A 19,551-nucleotide genomic window follows, 5' to 3' on the forward strand; every position below is an offset into this window, starting at 1 on the left:
AGACAGAGAACAAAAGCAATAGAGGGGCAGAGAGAGAGGAAGATACAGAATCTGAAGCAGGCTTCAGGGGCTGGAATTCACAATGAGATCATGACCAGAGCCCAAGTGGGACACTTAACCAACTGAGCCACCCAGACACCCCGTAATGGTTTTATTGGTTTAGTATAAGAAACTATACCTTTTAACAAAAGAGTTCATTACTTGGTGGGATAGATCCATATACCATCTTTTCTGCAAAAGACCTCTGAAAAAGTGAACGGATAGCTTAGGTGGTGAACTATGTGCACCAGAGTATAGACCTGAACCTACCAGAACCACCAACCAGTGACCTTTTGGTGTCAAGACCCAGGAGCCATGGATATTACTTTTGCCAAAAAAGAGTTCTTGGCAGTATCAGGGCCTCTATCTGGCATTCCAGAATACATGGGGCCTTGAATTCACGTGCTCTCTAAGTTGTGTATTAGGAATCTGGTTCTTTCCTCTTGATTCAATTTCTTTGGGGTTGTTTGTGGTCAGCATTCTTGCAAGTAAGGAAGTTGCTGCCAGCCTGCTAGAATATGCAGAGTGTTTACTACAGCCCTCAATGTGACCTAGGTCTTATGGTCACGGATGTCTCTAATAGATAGGAAAATTCATATTTAAATCAAAGAATAACTCCAAGGTATCTGGCATGATTGAATAAGGGGTAAGAATACTAGCAAGCAAGTGAGACAGAAAATACTTCAAGAGGAGGTTCAAGAGACAAGCATATGAACTGGGTCCAAGAACTTAACAGCTCTTTCCTGTCCAGGCAGGTATCTCATTCAAGGTCTCCTCTTGTAGAAGGCTTCGTTTTTTGTTTTTTGTTTTTTTTTTTTATTGTTTTTTTATTTTTTTTAAATTTACATCCAAATTAGTTAGCATACAGTGCAACAATGATTTCAGGAGTAGATTCCTTAGTGCCTCTTACCCATTTAGCCCCACCGCCCCATAACCCTCAGTTTGTTCTTCATATTTATGAGTCTCTTCTATTTTGTTCCCCTCCCTGTTTTTATATTATTTTTGTTTTCCTTCCCTTATGTACATCTGTTTTGTCTCTTAAAGTCCTCATATGAGTGAAGTCATATGATTTTTGTCTTTCTCTAATTTCACTTAGCATAATACCCTCCAGTTCCAACCACGTAGTTGCAAATGGCAAGATTTCATTCTTTTTGATTGGGAAGGCTTTGTTTCTTGAGTGTGATAATTCCTTCTGGCCTAACATCACCTTTAGTCCATTCCTTTAGATTCAGTTCTTACTCTTTTGTCCCTATAATTGTAAAGTTTCAAGCTATTTTTTGCTTCCTTAGCCACTTTGCCTGGTGTTGTGATATGTTCTCCTTTGTCCATACTTCTTTTATGAACTGGGACTAGCCTTATCCTTTCTGTCATAGCCTTGAATTGTGAAACCCCAGACCAAGAAGAGCCCCAGATTCTCTACTCACCAGGAAGGGCAGATCTTTTACTATCTTTGAGAACTCAAGTCTTCAGGACATTTTGAGTCTCTAAGATAGTGGTTCTCTCATTCAGGGGCAATTTTGTCCCTGGGGGCATTTGGCAATTTCTGGAAACACTTTTGATTGTCACAGTTTGGGGGAAGAGTGCTACTGGTGTCTAGAGTGCTACTGGGGATCCTCAAATCTAAGATACTAAGCATGTTAGCCCTTTTCACTTCAGGGCTCCACAAGTCGACTCTTCTCTCTACCGGGCTTGTGAAATCATCTCTTCCAGATAACAAGGAGATATCTGTTTTTATCAACAAATGGCTCTCCAATTTCATGCTCATTCTACTTCCAGCTGCCAGTGAAGAGCCTGAAATGGCCAAGGAGGTCCTTAGCAGACTGGTGGCTGCTCTCCATGGTCTGATCCCTCCCTCTAGTGGTAAATATTGCAAATGCTGCAGCTGCAAGGATAGAATTCTCCATTCCCCAATAGGAGGGTGGTAGTGGAAATCCAAGTACAGTATTCAACAGATTATCCCGTCCCCTCAATCTCCAAAAACAAACATATTTTGGAAACATCATGGGCCTTTCAGAAAATACAGGAGGTCATCTTGAAAGATACTTTATTTATTCAGATACAGAGTAAAAATTACACACTTTTCATGAAGATAGAAATGAAAACCTACCACTATCAAGTGTAATTCATCTGTGTTCCTTCAGCATTTTAGAAACCACCCTTGAGATCCTAAGAATGAATTTGAGCTCATTTGCTGTGCGATCTTGCACAAGTAAATTTTCAAAGCCTTAGTTCCTTCATTTGTTTAAAAAAAAAAGTTCCTTCATCTGTTTAATAGTACCTATCCTATAGGGTTTAGTGAGGAGTGAACTATTGTGTGTAAATCACTAAGAATGGTGTTTCACATTCAATAAATGGTAGATATAATGATTATTAAGTTATCTGGGAACACTAAGCTCTGGGTACAGACAGGCAGCCATCTGTCACCTTCTTTTGCATTAGGTGGCCAAAGTAAGAAGTGTGCAGTGCCTCTCCTCCAGCCTGCTCAAACACTACTCCAGGCCTTCGCAGCACAAAGCTGCTTGTTTTGTGACCCTTTATAGACAGTCTTCCAGGGGTTTCAATGGCAACCCAGTCAGAGGCCAGGTCAGTGGCCTACTCCACTATTCAGTTCTGACTCCTAACCAGGAGATTGAATGGACTGACTAGCTCTTGATCTCAAGTCTAGGAAGAACCCATTGCATAAATAAATGACCTAGGAGGTACTATAAATCCCCCAGCAACTCTGGATGGGTTTGACCTCACTGGGACCTAATTCAACACCATCTACCAGTTATTGCCCCCCTCCCTTTATCACTCACAGGGATGGGGTCCCAGGTACTTGAGGTCTAATTCAGAGACCTTGGTGATACCAGAAGGGTGGGGGGTGGCGTGGGGGCTGCAGATGCAAATACAGTTGGTAAAACTATAAAGAAAAGCAAGGGAATCATTATCATTAAAACAGACTGTAGTGACTATAATAAGGAAGAGAGAGTACACAGGGCTTCTTCGGTGCTCATAACATTCTCTTAACATAGGGAGTCATTATCTAATTATTTGTTGAACTGTACCGATATGTTAAATATTCTTTTATATCAGTAACTCTGAATCTCTCAAAAGAGTTGGACACTGAATGTGAAAAAGTTTTAGGAATATTTTAATTATCATATTTTATTTATATTTCCTTTGTGTACATGCCCAGGAGTGATATATGATAAAAATATATATCTAATTCCAAAATAAGTATTCCAGCAGATATAAAATAAACATTCCAAGTTAATAATAAATAAAATAGTAAATACTAATAAAAAAGGAGGGAGTTACAATGAAAACGAGAAAAATTTCTCATGTGTCTCTGTTGGATCTCTTTACTATTAGCCAGCACCCTCATAACTGACCTAGTCAGCCTTATATAGTCAAGATTACTGCCTCCACTGGCCTTAAAGGCCATTGTGCATTCTTTCCTAGCAGAATTTGCTCTGGAAACCTCTGCCTACATTTTTCATTTTTTTTTCTCATGAAAGTTGGCCACAGCAGTCTCCTCTGAGGCTTAGAGGCATTACGTCCCCCAATAATGTTTTCCTGTGAGCTGAAGTTTCAGGTGGTGGCAGCCACAAGTTCTTGCCAGAAGACCCTTTCTCCGGAAGGGTCCCACCTGAGCCAACAGAATGAATAAAAGTTATTCATAAATGAATGACTAGAAAATAAATGAACTCTGAACATAGTTAATGTATCTATAGTGTATTTAACACTAATAATATATTTAAACATTAATAATAAGATTCAGTAATTCCAAAATTGTACAGAAAGACCATTTATGTAAGCAATTTTTGTGATGGAAGTTGAACACTGCTGTGTATGAACATAACCTCTTCACACACAATGGCTTGGACAGAATTGCTGGCATTCATTTAGCTCTTCATTTACATAAAGCAAAGTATAATTCACATATTCTAATCATTGAAAAAACCTGTTCACTGACCCATGCTAATTTAAAAGCTTTCTTACCTTCTCAATTTTAGGAAATTCCTTTAGAGGTTATTTTTTAATCCCACCAATTCACAGGTGGTTGGATGAATGAACAAATGAATCACTCTTGTCAATCAACAAATTTTATTTATGGCTTAGGCAGAAGAACAATACTCACATGGAGCAAATAAAACTGACAACCAATTTCATCAGAGACACACTGAATGAGACAGGGTACCTGGAAGCACCATAGAACAATATCTGGAACATCATAAGGATTTAAGTAAGGTCATTAGAATTTCAATTTAAATGCAGTGCGCCTCTCAGTTGCTTATTGTAACATATGTAAAAATATGAAAATTATAGAGACAATAATATTCAGAATAAAATTCCTGACATAAAATAAGCATTTCAAAAATATTTGTTTTATGAATATGTGAATTCCAACAGTTTTTAGAGCTAATTAGTATTTTAATAGATTTTCCTAAGTTTTTTTTTCCTGTGTGCTTTTTATAAAGTGAGGTCATACTGTATGCATTATCTTATATTCTGCCCTTATGGCTTTATATTATAAAATGTCCTTTCCCCATAAGCACAATAAACCATTTGAAAATATAATTTTAATGACTCCCTAAAACATTTTGTATTTCTTAATTTACAATTCCCCTGTTGTTGGGCAATAGGATTGCTTTTTTTTTTTGTCTTGTTTTCTATTTTTTGTTGAAACTTTATGACTAAAGCTGTAATAAATGTAAATCTGCATCTATTATTTCTTAACATTAATTCACAGGAGTGTTATTAAAGGGTGAAACTGTACTATAATAACTATTTTTCTGACCAGCCTTCATTTCCCCTCATTTTGGTGACAGTACCTTACTTTGGAGAATCACCCTATATCCCAGGAGTTTGGGTTAAAGCCAACTCCACCCCTAGCTGTAAGGTGTGTGCAGGACCCACGCCTGGGAATTAAGGCATTTACTCTCCTGGCTGCAGTCACTGGCTCAGGACCAAATGTGAGACCCAACTCAGATGAGACTCAGTCTTGTGTTCTTCCAAGAACTACTGTGGAAGTTAGGGATTGCTAACAGGGTGATATAAGTGACCATTGGAAAGAGCTTGCCTTAGTATGAAGCTAACAAGGAAGAAAGATAGAAGCCAGAGGTTCATTTTAAGCGATTAGAGATTCCTAGTAACATCACTTCAGTAGCAGACTCCATCCTGAAACTAGGATATAATTTCCCTTTTGACCTAAGCAGGTGTAGTGTGGGGGTTTTGGTAGCTTACAACCCTGAGAGACCAGACTAATAAAAAGTATAACATGTTTAATACTGATGCTTTATTGCTAAGTTACTTTCAAAAAATTGTAATTTATACACATTGTAGCATTGAATAGTGGTGTCATCACACCCTGTTATCAGTGTTTCCTATTGCTATTTTATAATCTCTGCCAATTTTATAGAGAAAATGCTATTTTATTTTAATCTATATTTCTTATTACTAGTGGTGGTAGTTTTTTTTTAATGTATTCACCATTTTGATTCGTTTGTTAATATACTTTGCCTATTTATGTATCAGTGCTATTGATATTGTTTTATGTAATCTGAATTAGTCTTTTGCTATGTTTTTCTAACTTTTATTTTCTATGTATGTTACAAGTATTTTTTTAATCTATTGCTTCACTTTTAGGCGTGTAGGATCTATGTATTTTCCAGGAAATTTCTCCAATTCGAACTTGAAGAAGAGAGATCTGATAGGAAAAGCAAGCATGTTGAATCAGTATTCTCAATTTACCTAGTAGAAAACATACGTTTTAATTTATAGAACAATTAGCATGTCAAGAGATGCCTCTTTCTTAATATTCTTAGTGTTATCTCTAATAAAGTAAACTTTGATATTGTGTATATTCGTGATCATCTGAACATTTCCTATCCTCCTTTCTAATTCCCCATACTCTTATAAGGAATTTATCAGGAGCAATAATGGAATTCTCAAGGGAAGACAGTTTAAATGATGAAAAGACTATTAACACCAATTTTATTAAGTCTTTAAAACAAGGATTATAAAACCTCCTCTAGATGTCAAAGACAGTGAGTCCATCAGACAGGGGAGCTTAACTGAATGCTCTTAGTTCATTTTTATTTAAACTACTCTTAGAGCAACAAGTTCTCCAAAAATGCAAACTTGTTTAACATGTACATACCATATTACTCAAGAAGAGAGATAAAACTATCTAATGGAAATTATCATCCTTGTAGAAGTGAGTGAAATGGCTTTTTACCAAGTACTTAGGCCTTTTTTTTTAATAAAAGCAGCAGCTTATTGCTTGACTACTAAGTCTTTTGACAAGGTGGATATAAATTTTGACACTGCAAATTGTTGAAAAGAGCCATTATTTCTTTCCCTTGTTGAGTATTTGAGCATGAGCAATATACTGTGTGTTTCACTAGGGAAGAAAATGATCCTAGAGACGCCCCATAGTATTGTCAGTTCGTTTTCTTATTGAAGTGATTGTACTTCAAAGGAAAAACTATAGGAATATTGAGTTGATTTTTTGGTCTTTACCTTCCACTGGTATATATGTCTCTTGAGGTCAGAGACCCCATAGTATTCAACATTGTATTATCAGGGCAAGGCAGTGCAGTGTCTGGATCCTGGCAGGCGGCAGTGATTATTTATTGTAATGAATGGATGAATAAGTGAGTGAATGAACAAGGTCAACTCTTTCTTGGTTTTGTAGGGGCAAATAGTATGTCTATTATACTCAATTATAGTTTTAAGTCATTTTGGTATCGGTAGTAATAATTATAATAATAATAAGTCTAATGAATTAACTTTTACTGAGTTTTATGTACCAGACACTATATTAAACATTTTATCTGCAGGGCGCCTGGGTGGCTAAGTTGGTTAAGCATCTGACTTTGGTTCAGCTCATGATCTCACAGCTCATGAGTTCAAGCCCCACATCGGGCTCTGTGCTGACAGCTCAGAGCCTAGAGCCTGGAGCCTGCTCTGGATTCTGTGTTTCTTTCTCTCTCTGTTCCTCCCCTGCTTGCACTCTGTCTCTCTCTCTCTCTCTCTCTCTTAAAACTAAATAAAGATTGGGGCGCCTGGGTGGCGCAGTCGGTTAAGCGTCCGACTTCAGCCAGGTCACGATCTCGCGGTCCGTGAGTTCGAGCCCCGCGTCAGGCTCTGGGCTGATGGCTCGGAGCCTGGAGCCTGTTTCCGATTCTGTGTCTCCCTCTCTCTCTGCCCCTCCCCCGTTCATGCTCTGTCTCTCTCTGTCCCAAAAATAAATAAAAAATGTTGAAAAAAAAAAAAAAAAAAAAACTAAATAAAGATTAAAAAAAAAATTTTAAACCATTTTATCTGCATGATCTTAATTCTTATGACAATTCCAAAGTGCATACTATAATCATCCTTATTTCACAGATGAGAAAACTAAAGAAACAACAACAATGGAGAAAGGCAAGAACTTCCAAAAGGAGCCCTCCCTTCCTGTACGTTTTTTGTTTGTTTATTTGTTACTTAAGTGACTTGCCCAAGGCCACATTATAGTTTAACAAGATAGCCAGGATTGCAACCCAGTTTTCCAGACCATCAGATGAAAACAATTTTCTCATTACCAGAGGGTCTTTGCTGTGCTTCAGAGTAACCTGCAGATCTTTTTAAAAATATACATCCCTTTCTCTCTCTCTCCCTCTCTCTCTCTCTACCTCTGCCCAACTTGCTTGCTCTCTCTTTCAAAATAGATAAATAAAAAGTTAAATATATATATATATATATATATATATATATATATATATATATAACATTTTAAACCATATATATATGTTCAACTACCAGCACCCAGAGATTCAGATTCATTATACCTCTGGTGGATCCCAATCATCTGCATTTAAAATAAGTTCACCAATTAAAACCATATTCTGCAAATGTGGCACCACTATTCTAGAGTTTAAAGTTAAAGGGGTCCCAATGATATAGGTAAAAGCCGTTGTGAATAATACTTAGAAAAGATTTTAATGGTAAAATGCTTTTCATTGTGCAGCAGCATCTGCTGTCCCATTATCATGATCTGTGCCTAAAGAGGGAAGTAGCATATATTCACAAATAAAACTGTAGGCTTAAAGTCTCCTCTCCAAATCTTCACTTGGTTTTCAGAAGGAATCAATGTTAAGAATAAAACCTTATGCAATCTCTATCAAAATAATACCAGCATTATTCACATAGTTAGAACTAACCATCCTAGGGGCGCCTGGGTGGCTCAGTTGGTTGAGCATCCGACTTTGGCTCAGGTCATGATCTCGCGGTCCATGAGTTTGAGCCCCGTGTCAGGCTCTGTGCTGACAGCTCAGAGCCTGGAGCCTGTTTCAGATTCTGTGTCTCCCTCTCTCTCTGACCTTCCCCCATTCATGCTCTGTCTGTCTCTGTCTCAAAAATAAATAAACGTTAAAAAAAAAAAACTAAAAAAAAAAAGAACTAACAATCCTAAAATTTGTATGGAACCAAAAAAAAACCCCAAATAGCCAAAGCAATGCTGAAAAAGAAGAACAAAACTGGAAGCAACACAATTCCAGACTTCAAGCTGTATTACAAAGCTGTAATCATCAAGACAGTATGGTATTAGCATAACAACAGAATAGAGAACATAGCAATGGACTCACAAATATATGGCCAACTAATCTTTGACAAAGCAGGAAAGAATATCCAATGGAAAAAAGAGAGTCTCTTTAGCAAATGGTGTTGGGAAAACTGGATGCCGACATGCATAAGAATGAACCTGGACCACTTTCTCACATCATACACAAAAATAAACTCAAAATGGATGGAAGACCTAATTGTAAGACAGGAAGCCATCAAAATCCTAGAGGAGAAAACAGGCAACAACCTCTTCAACCTCGGCCGCAGCAACTTCTTATTTGACATGTCTCCAGCGGCAAGAGAAACAACAAAAATGAACCATTGGGACCTCATTAAGATAAAAAGTTTCTGCACAGCAAAGGAAACAATCAGCAAAACTAAAACGGAATGGGAAAAGATATTTGCAAATGACATATCAGATAAAGGGTTAGTATCCAAAATCTATAGAACTTATCAAACTCAACACCCAAAAATCAAATAACCCAGTGAAGAAATGGGCAAAAGACATGAATAGACTACTTTTCCAAAGAAGACATCAAGATGGCCAACAGCCACATGAAAAGATGCTCAACATCACTCATCATCAGGGCAATACAAATCAAAACCACAAGGAGATAATGCCTCACACCTGTCTGAATGGCTAAAATTAACAATTCAGGCAACATGTTGGCGAGGGTGTGGAGAAAGAGGAACCCTTTTGCACTGTTGGTGGGAATGCAAACTGGTGCAGCCACTCTGGAAAACAGTACGGAGGTTCCTCAAAAATTAAAACTAGAACCCCTTACGACCCAGCAATTGCACTACTAGGTATTTATCCTAGGTGTGTACCAAAGGATACAGAAGTGTTGATTTGAAAGGGCACATGAACCCCAATGTTTATAGCAGCACTTGGAAAGAGCCTAAATATCCATCAACTGACTAATGGACAAAGAACTAACTTGGGTTTAAATTTAAAAATATATAATAAAAATATTTTAAAAAATAATAATAAAACCTTACACTTCAGAAACATAAGGGACAAATTCATGCACATACTACATTAGAATGACACCTATTATAGCAGTATCTTTCTTCTTAAGTACATGCCTGTTAACTTTATGAAATGTTTTACTATCAATCTTAGAACTTCAGAAAACACGATAAGCAGCAACCACCTTTGGACGGGTCAATTACACATCTGAAAATTTCAACAAACATGAAGGTTAGGTAACTTAAGAAAAGCAGGTAGCAAGTGAACAAACTGTTTCTATCCACTGACATTGATTAAATATCAGCCTGCCAAATCATGTACCATTTGTGTTAAAATGTAGCCTTTTAAAATAGGTTGTTCTGTGATTTGATTCTGTGTTTGTGAACTTGAAGGAAATACTTTCCTAGCTTATAAACCTAATTCATCATGAGGGAAATGATTTAGAGAAAGACCAGAATAAAATCCACTTGAGATCAGAGAACCATGTCTTTCTATAAACATGAGAAGAAAAAGAAAAGATGAACATGAAAAGATAAACATGAAAAGAAAGAAGAAAGAAAGAAAGAAAGAAAGAAAGAAAGAAAGAAAGAAAGAAAGAAAGAAAGAAAGAAAAGGAAGGAAGAAAGAAAGAAGAAAGAGAGAAAGAAAGGCTTAATTCAAAGTGCCAAATTGAGAAATAGGAGATCTGGGTTCTAGTCCTAGATATGCAATTAATTTGTTTACTAGGCCTCTATGGACTGCAAGTACCTTATTAATAAAATGGAAAGGTGGAGAGAAAGAAAAATAAGAAAATCTCAAGAATACTTTAAGAGTAGGGATTGGCAAATTGTATTTAGACTCAGAGAATAAATATTTTAGGGTTGAGGTCATACTCACCTCTGCTGTTATAGCTCAAAAGCAGCCATAGACAATAAATACACAGATAATCATGGCTGTATTCCAATTAAATAACATAAGATATAATTTTACTTACAAAAATAGATGGTAGGCAGGATCTGGCCTGTAGCTTATAGTTTGCCAATCTGCTTTATAGGTCTTCCTACAATACAATGAAATATATTTATGCTTACAGAAGTACTAATGATAGGACATAATTATTTTAAATATACTAAAAGAAAATTGAATAATTATGGTTTAATATAAACTTGTTTATATTTCTCATAAAATACCTACTAATTTCCTGATAAACTTAATACCATTATACACAAAAAACTCACAGAGTTAGCATTTGCCAGTGTACTTTCCTTCAGCAATGCTCTTTTCCCTCTGCCAGAAATACCACTTACCAAAAATATACTTAAAGCATACTTACACACACACATACACACACACATCCTTATAAATACCAATTAACTCACGGTAATTAATCATGTATTATATGTAACTAAAAGCTCAGACTTAGAATAGGCCAGGCCTTGTCATTTAGTACAGTGACTTTGGGCAGGCTACTTAACTTCCCAGAACGTCTGTGTGATCATCTGTTAAACAGGGAATACCTACCTCATTGGATTAAATGAGATAGTATATTAACATAGTGAAAAGGAAGATGGATAATATCCATGTATTAGGTATAGTAACCTTTTTTTCCTAGATGTCATTGACATCTATTTGTCACTAACCAATAATGCTAGGACTATACTGAATCATAAAACAATTAGCAGACAACTGATGAAGCTTTTATTTTTTGGTAAAAATATTTTTTCTGACCAAATGGATTCATAATTATTCTCAGGATAAGACAATCTCTCCTTTAAATCATCCGATGCTAGGGTGCCTGGGTGGCTCAGTCAGTTAGGCATCTGACTCTTGATTTCAGCTCAGGTTATGATCTCATGGCTCATGAGATTGCGCCCTGTGTTGGGCTCTGCACTGCCAGCATGGATCCTGCTTGGGATTCTCTCTCTCTCTCTCTCTCTCTCTCTCTCTCAAGATGAATAAATAATCTGTTTCTAAACATTCTATTAGCTCATAGGGTTGGCAATAGATTTTGTGTACCAAACAAACTAAAATATAGTGCATTTTTTTTTCATTTTAAAACAACTTTTTTTTTTATTTTTTGGAAAAAAAGCAATAGTTTAAAAAAATCTCATGAGAGTTGTTCAGCTTCCAATAATGACAGAGTAAGATAAAACCAGCCTGAATCCTCCACAGAAAACAATCATAAAATCTAGACCTAATACAAATAGCAGCCACTTAAAGCACTGGAGAGTAAACAGAGTAAGAACAACTATGTACTTGTTTAGAAAAATGGGGGCGCCTGGGTGGCTCAGTCGGTTGAGCGTCCAACTTCGGCTCAGGTCATGATCTCGCGGTCTGTGAGCTCGAACCCTGTGTTGGGCTCTGTGCTGACAGCTCGGAGCCTAGAGCCTGCTTCAGATTCTGTGTCTCCTTTTCTCTCTGCTCCTCCCCCGCTCATGCTCTGTCTCTCTCTCTGTCAAAAATAAACAAACATTAAAAAAAATTTTAAAAGAAAAAAGAAAGAAAAATGGAATTCCATGAAGTGAGTTTCCATTTTTTGCAGACTTTCAGCAGGAAGCCAAGGGCAGATGGTGCTGGAAGCACTGGGACTGTGAAGGAAAATAGCGTGCAAACCATAAAACTGAAGCTCAGAAAACTGTGACCATTGAAGAGAGTAGGTAAGTTTTGGAAGGAAAAGAATCAGAAAGGGGTTGCTCAAATTCTTCCTTCCCATATCTTTGACTGACGCCTTAATCACACCTGTGTGGAAACATCCTGGCCAATAGTAATTAAATACTGCCACCCAAGAAAGAGAGTTAGCAGTTCAATTTTGCATGGATTACAGTAGGTTAGATAATTGAAAGGATTTGCAAGAGTCAACAGAGCATATTCATGTAAAACAGTTATTGAAGGCAAAGGATATGGTACAACAAGAAAAAGAGGAGAGAAAAAGCATAAAAAAAAAAGCACTAAGGGTGTGTGAAACCTCCAAGCACAACACCTTATGCTCTGTCATATGAATATGTGTTTCATCTTGGGATTGAATTGGCCAAGATTTCTCTGATAAGTCTTGGTTTTAGGAGACTTGCCCAAAAATTTTCAGTGGGCCCTTTTATGTTCTTCTAGGTATAAAAGCCAAGCCCAAAAGTTTAACTGGTCATGCTAGGTATAATTCATCAATAAACAAGCCAATCTTGGGTGCCTCCAGGGGAGTTTTGAACTTAAAACAGCATATTATAAATCATTAGCTAGCCGACTGACCTTTTCTTGGCCAAGATTAGGTGACAGACTTCCAGATGTCCTGAAGATAAACATAGAACTGTCCTAGTTCAGATCTAAAATAATTTTATCCTATAAAAATATCCAATAATATAATTGCTGGCTAAAACAAAAGAAATAGCAGACATCAGGGAAAAATAACAGAATCCAGAACCTCGACAACTTAACATTTATCATTTCTAGGGTATAATTTAAAATCACCTGACATGAAAAACCAGACAAATGGAATGCACTGCCAATAGAAAAAAAATCAACTAAGAGAAGCCCTGAGATGTCCCAAGTGTTGGTACTAGAAATTAAAAGTTTTAAGGTGGCTATTTTAACTAACCTCAATGAAGTAAAACAAAATATATTTGCAATTGAATAAGAAGATACAAAATCTCAGCAGAGAAAGAAAAATGATAAAAGAAAAAACAAATGGAAATTTTAAAACCAAAAATATATATAAATATATATATAATATATAATATATAATCAATGGATGGACTCAGCAGAATGGAGATGACAAAAGAAAAAGCAAATGAACTTGAAGATAGATCAAAAGAAATTATCCAGTATGAAAATAGGGAGAAAAAAACATGAACAAAGCCTCAGGACCTGTTAGATGATAGTATGTAGTTCTATATACATCATGGTCCAAAACAGACATGAGAATGAGAATGTAGCAGAAAAAACACCTTTTTAAATTGAAGGTATGCCTGGGTAGCCCAATCAGTTAAGCATCTGACCCTTGATTTCAGTTCAGGTCATGATCTCATGGTTCATGAGTTTCAGCTCCATGTCAGGCTCTGTGCTGACAACACAAAGCCTGCTTGGGATTTTCTCTCTCCCTCTCTCTCTGCCCCTCCCCTCCTTGTGCTCTCTCTCTCAAAACTAATAAATAAACATTTTCTTAAATAATAAAATAAATTGAAGATGTAATGGCTCCAAACTCCCAAATTTGATAAAAGACAGAAAATTTCAGTTATAATAGTTGCACAATTGAAAACCAAGGATAAAGAGCAAATCTGTGAGCAGCCAAAAAAAAAAAAAAAAGACACTTTACATATACATGAATAATAATCCAGGTAACAGCTCACTTCTCAGATACTAGGTAGCTAGAAAAGAATGGAACATAATGCATGATAGTGCTTAAAGAAAAAAACTGTCAACCCCAAACTCTCTATCCAGTAAAAATATCCTTTTTTTGAAGGCAAAATAAAAAATAAAAATCTACAGAATCATCCCTATGCCACCCAAGTTTTTTTTTCTTATTTATCTTTTATTTTTGCATGTATGTGAAAACTGAGATGAATTTTTAAAAAACATGAAAATGCAGGGCCAAGTACAGCCAACACCATCTTAAAAAGTGAAACAAAGCTGCAGTACTTATTCTGTCAATATATCAAGACCTTTCATGAAAATATAGTAACTAAGAGAACATGTTATTGGTACAAAGACAAACTGACCAATGGCACAGAATGAAGAGTTTCAGAAATAGATCCAGACATATACAGTCAGCTGATTTACAACTGACAGAACACTGCTACAATAGGAAAAAGATGGCCTTTTTTTCTTTCTTTTTTTTTTTTTTTCATGTTTATGTATTTATTTTAAGAGAGGGACAGAGAGTGCATGCCCAGGGAAGGGGCAGAGAGAAAGAAACCCAAGCAGGCTCTATGCTGTCAACACAGAGCTCAATGTGTGGCTTGAAGTCATGAACCATGATATCATGACATGAGCTGAAATCAAGAATCAGATACTTAACCATCTGAGCCACCCAGGTGCCCCAAAGGATGGTCTTTTTAATAAATGATGCTACATAAATTAATATGTATATCAACAAAAATGCAATTTGATGCCCTACCTTATACCATACACAAAGTCAATTTACAGGTATTGTAGATCTAAAGGTGAAAAGTTAAACAATAAAATTTAGAAGGAAACATGGGAGAATATTTTCTTGATTTTAGTTGGAGTAGGCAAATATTTCTTTAAAAGAACGCAAATGGTCCAAATTGTAAAGAAAAAAATTGACGGTTTAGAGTATATTAAATCTAGAAATTTTTCTTTATCAAAAAAAAATTAGAGTAAACAGGCAACACAGAGGAAGAAAAGTTTTTCACAATACACTCATTGGCAAAGGACTCATACAATAAAGAGATCCTACAAATCACGAAAAAATGATATAAAACTCAAAAGACATGTACTAGAATGTTAAGAGGATTTTTATTTGTAAAATCCAAAAATTGGAAATTGCCCAAAAATCCATTAAAGGTAGAAAAAATAAATTGTGGTATTTCATACAAGAGTATATTACTGACCAATAATAATGAATGATCTGTAACTGTCTACAACAATATAGATGAACCCAAAAGAAGTCAGATAACAAAAAAGCAATTTCTTTAAGATTCCATTTAATTAAAGAGAGGAGGAAAAATAGGAAAGACTGATATTGATTGTATTACCCATATGGGAGAAGTAATGAAAGAAAAGGACTTCAAGGAAAGCTATGGGGATGATATTGATGTAATTCTCCATTTCTTGGTAGGATTGCAGGTTAAACAGATGTATCTGATATGCAAAAATCCTTTAGATGACACATTTAAGATATGTTCCCACTTCTGCAAATACGTTACACATCAAAAAGTTGATAGAAAAGAGAAGAAATTATCCAAGGCAAAAGTGACTAGTAAGTCAATGGCAAAGGAGGAGCTCCAACTTCTAGATGAGAATCCAGATCCTTTTACTAAGAGGCCAGGGGATAGAGTAGGAGCTAAACATAAAGGCCATTATCAAAAGGGCTATTAGGTCTGGGCCTCAAATGTGGAATTTTGATATCATTTCTAAATAAGATTATACATATGGTTAGATAAACTGACATTTGAAACCTTTAAACATTGTGGACTCATCTTGCCTCATGATGAACCATTAGGCAACTTTATATTGTTTTAAATAAGCCCTATAATTTGTGATATGAATAGTAAAGTTGTATAGCTTTATGAGGTTTTATATTAAAATTATTAACTAGTTAATTTAAATATTAAAGTGTACCAAGAATTTTATAATCTGGCTGTAGCATATCTTCATATTTAAGGATATTGGAAGCCCCTCCAAATGAATCTGACTTATCAGGATTGCCTGTAGATAAAAACACAGAAATACTAAAGACATAATAGGCTTTCTATAACTGTTTCTTAAATCTGAATACAAAATTGCAGTTTTCATTACCTAATTAAGGTCTAAAATAAAGATTGATTTTATGTCCTATCTGGTTTAGTGGTCAATTCATTAAAAATGTCTGTTCAGGCTGGCTATATTTTAGAATTTAGTCTAAACACATAATATGCTGTCTTTTAATGGATGGGTATAATCAAAAGGTCTGATTCAAAACTATGCAGTATTTTCCCCACTGGCTAAACTATTTCAAAGAAGCCAAGGAAATTACTGAAATCTTTATATACAAATCCATGAAACAAGACTTATATTCCTGAAGTACCTCCATTGTCTTTATTAATGCTTTAGAATAGAAAAAATACTCTATTACCCATAATGATCATAACTTGATTCCTTTAATTCTCCACATTTTAATATTTTGAATTTCAGTATTTAAAAACCATTAGTGTTTCATTCAAGATTGAAAATAAAAGAACTACTAAAATTATGGAAGGGAAATTGGCTACTGAAATGAATTCCACCCAATACTGCATGAATTTCTAATAGATTAAAAAGTCATGTGAACCTTCCAAACATATCAAGTCTGCTATTTTGACTGGAAATTTTATAAAACAAGATTGTCAAGAGAATATCAAAATACCAGCTGCCTCTGCTGCTTTCAAGATCAGAAGTCAGGTGATAACAACCTGCCTACAAGTATTTCAACAAGAGTGATTCAGGGTCAAGAAAATGGCAGGGGTATGGAGTGGAGAAGGTCAGTGTGAAACATGAATGAAAGTCCACTGAATATGTATAAATCTGAACTTTACATGATATAAGATTCAAGTTACTTATGAAGGAAATATAAAGTATTATGAAGTATTACACTTTAAACTAAAAGTATTTAAAATATCCATGCCTTTTTTTAGGAGTAAATTCGTAACTTCTTGAGATGGGACCATTCAAGGGTAAAATTTTTAAAATATCTCTATGTGTTTTTAATACCCCCCAATTCTTCTGGTATTTCCTTTGAACTCCTGGCTTTCTCTTCCCCTCTTACCACCAGGCATCCAAAAGGTAACTCCATTTTCTAGTATACTAAATTCTAGTATATTAAATCTAGTATACTAAATAATAAACTAAGCAAGCATAGTTTCCCTGTTTTATGATGTCTATAATTCACTTTTTAAAACATCAGCATGGGTGCCTGGGTGGCTCGGTCGGATAAGCATCCCACTTTGGCTCAGGTCATGATCTCACGGTTTGTGGGTTCGAGCCCCGCATTGGGCTCTGTGCTGACAGCTCAGAGCCTAGAGCCTGCTTTGGATCCTGTGTCTCCCTTTCTCTCTGCCCCTCCCTGCTTGTGTTTCTCTCTCTCAAAAATAAATAGACTTTAAAAAAATGTGTGAAAAGAAAGAAAGAAAGAAAGAAAGAAAGAAAGAAAGAAAGAAAGAAAGAAAGAAAGAAGAAAAGAAAGAAAGAATTTTATGATCAAGAATTCATGTTCTAGGGGTCTTGGTGGCAAATACACATCAGAAAGCCGACCTCAGAGAGAACTACAAGTGCTGCTGTATCCGTGTTCTTAAAATACATGAGACATTTGTTAATTAGCATCCCAAATGTCAGATACAGATTTTCACTAGTGAAATTAGTGGTTTATTAATCTGCAAAATGAATGCTAGACATAGGCTCCCCTTGGGGAAATTAGTGGTATTCAACATCTGTACATTGGCTGTAATTTAGCATGAACAGGATTTAAGAAACCAGTAACTTGACCCTTTGTTCTGTGTCCATTCATTGGTTTGGAAGATATCTGGTTACCAAGTCTTTGTATTACAATATGTATGCTGTTTCTGGAATATCATCACTTCTTTTCATGTGAAGTAGTGGGCTCAGCACCTACAAAGAAGAGAGTTGGGACTTCCTGGAGAATACTAAACAAGTTATACAAAATGCTTAGTGCCTGCTTACTAATAAGTGCTTATTAAATAAGTACGTAAACCTGAGGTTGAACTTGGTCTAAAAGCTTGTTTTATCTTCATCTGGCACTAATGTCACAGGAGAGTAGCCTTAATACACCTCAATCTTTTGTGATGGCCACTAATCATATGCCAAAAAGAACACAGAAGTTGTGCACAACCAAACTGGTTTAGGTCAGTTTGTAGATCTCTTGACTGCTTATTTCCATAAAAATTTATATTCCCAGATATTTAAAGCTCTCTTCATAAATCACAATGGTAAGTTAATTTTTGTTAAATTGCCCATAGGTACCTTGCCACCTATTTAAGGACTCTAATGTCTTAATCCACAGGTAGAACTTTAATGGTGGAAAATCTAGCCTTCAGAGTGAATGGCTAGAGAAGATGATTTTGGTCTGAAAGAGTTTTGAAGGTCTTTAAGCTATACTTCACTGGGTGGTAATATTCTGACTTTATATTGGGCTGGCTCTGACCTCTAGTGTTTTGTTGTAGGTGACTACATGAATCTTCAAGAATTTAAAAAGTCACCTAAGCCTTGCAAACTTATTAAATTTGCTACAATAGTTTTGGACCTTGTTTTTATGTCAGTAACCATCTGACACTAAAGTACTATTCATTTCCAGTAGCAAATAATTAATTAATAAGAAAACTGGAGGCTGTCTTAAGGTCTTTTGTTTAATTTTGTATCCTTAGAGCTTTGTAGGCTGTAATATTTTTACTACATATAGAATTTATAGTTACTATCATGCATAATTTCTTATAGATAATTGTGTCGTTTCATACAATCCTAAATGAAGACTCTATTAAATTTGGTGGTGTCCATAAAGGACATGTACTATCTAAAGCTGCCCATAGGTACCTTTCCCTGTGCACTTAAACATACAACAGAAAGATATTTTAATGATTTTGGTAAGTGGTGCTATAACCAAGCATATAAATTTTTCATTTGGGAATTTTTATCTCAGCTGACTTCTGAAGCAATGCTAAGTCTTTTCCTTTTCTTTGGAATCAACTCAACACACATACAAATAATTTTGTGCATTAATTGTTATTATAACTATGTGTTTGTTTATGCTCTTGATTGTTTGCAAACATTTTTCATATAAAGGAATCACCTGCACTTATAAAATATTCTCTCTGTTCTCCAAAATTCCATTGCATTTAGTACAATGCCAAATATAAAATGATGGTGAATGATTATGTTGATGAGATAACTACTTTGATGAATGATTTTTAATTAATGAAATAATGTTCATTTTCTTTGCCCTAAAATAATTTTCTCATTTGTTAGATGATATTTAGCTGATTTAAGTTTGTTAGAGCAGTCAATTGTCAGTCTGTTCAAATGCTTTATTGTGTCTCCTTAACGTAAACTAGCATATGTGCTAAATCAGTAGTTTCAGATACAAAACCTCTAGCTTTGCTTCTGGTAATTTTTTTAAGTGGGCGTGCCATTAATAGGATGCTTAAAAATAGCAACCCCCTGTAGAACGTAGAGGAAAAGAACACGTTCCTTAAAATATAAATATTTTTTACCCAAGCATTATTTGCTTCTTTTTTCAAAATTCAGTTAAAGAAAACTCAAACCATAAAGCTGAATGAATT

The 19,551-nt window shown here is 35.5% G+C and overlaps 1 long non-coding RNA gene across 1 annotated transcript in view; it reads left to right on the top strand.

The window, feature by feature from the left end:
* The window catches only part of LOC131514776 (uncharacterized), a 47,436-nt gene extending 41,952 nt beyond the window's left edge, over positions 1–5,484 (top strand). Inside the window, exon 6 of the long non-coding RNA XR_009263265.1 lies at positions 4,144–5,484. This is a non-coding gene — a long non-coding RNA (uncharacterized LOC131514776). The remainder of the gene's footprint in view (positions 1–4,143) is intronic.
* The last annotated feature ends 14,067 nt before the right edge of the window (positions 5,485–19,551 follow it).

Source organism: Neofelis nebulosa, chromosome 6, assembly GCF_028018385.1.
Source record: "Neofelis nebulosa isolate mNeoNeb1 chromosome 6, mNeoNeb1.pri, whole genome shotgun sequence".
In the NCBI taxonomy this organism is placed as follows: domain Eukaryota; kingdom Metazoa; phylum Chordata; class Mammalia; order Carnivora; family Felidae; genus Neofelis; species Neofelis nebulosa.